General features: G+C 42.8%; 1 pseudogene; it reads right to left on the bottom strand.

Moving 5' to 3' along the window:
- LOC102837491 overlaps positions 1-696 on the bottom strand; it is a 56,244-nt pseudogene that overhangs the window by 27,566 nt on the left and 27,982 nt on the right.

Genomic DNA, 696 nt, shown 5'->3' with positions numbered 1-696 from the left:
GGTATTTACCCACAAGAAAAATGAGCCACAACACGAGAAGTTATATGCACACCAATGTTTATAGCAGTACTATTTACAATAGCAAAAAGATGGAGACAACCAAACTAAAATGCCCTTTAATGGAAGAATGGATAAACAAATTGTGTTACATACACACAATGGAATATTATGTTACTTTGAAGAATAACAAGGAAGCAGCAAGCCACCACATAACATGGATGAACCTTGAGGACATTATGCTGAGTGAAATTAATCAGTCTCAAAAAGAGAAATATTGCATGGGACCACCACTGTAAAAGACTAAGAAAAAGAAATTATACCAAAGGGGGGTAGGGGAAAGTCTTTGTCAGTTGCTGGGAAGTTGGTGGTGGGTGGGGGTAAGGGGAGAGGGTGGAATGCAGGGTTGGGATTGGACTCAGGAGAGCTTGGGTGCTGGGAAGGGGGGCAATATACAGGGAGGGAAGTGGAGAAATGGGGCAGATGGGAGAACAATTGGGCATGTTTGAACGGGCCAAATGGGACAGAGACAAAGAACGATATATGCACAGCCTTGGAACTCCAGAGCTCTGAGATACAGGGATTGAGTCATAGTTGGAATTGGAGGGGGAATCGTGTTAAGATGCTTGGCTGTTTTTTGAATCTTGGTTTTCCTTGCATTATAATATAGAGTAGACACTGGAGGGGGAGAGAAAGGAA

This window comes from Chrysochloris asiatica, unplaced genomic scaffold, assembly GCF_000296735.1.
Source record: "Chrysochloris asiatica unplaced genomic scaffold, ChrAsi1.0 scaffold00126, whole genome shotgun sequence".
NCBI lineage: Eukaryota > Metazoa > Chordata > Mammalia > Afrosoricida > Chrysochloridae > Chrysochloris > Chrysochloris asiatica.
This window is presented reverse-complemented; position numbering and strand designations above follow the sequence as displayed.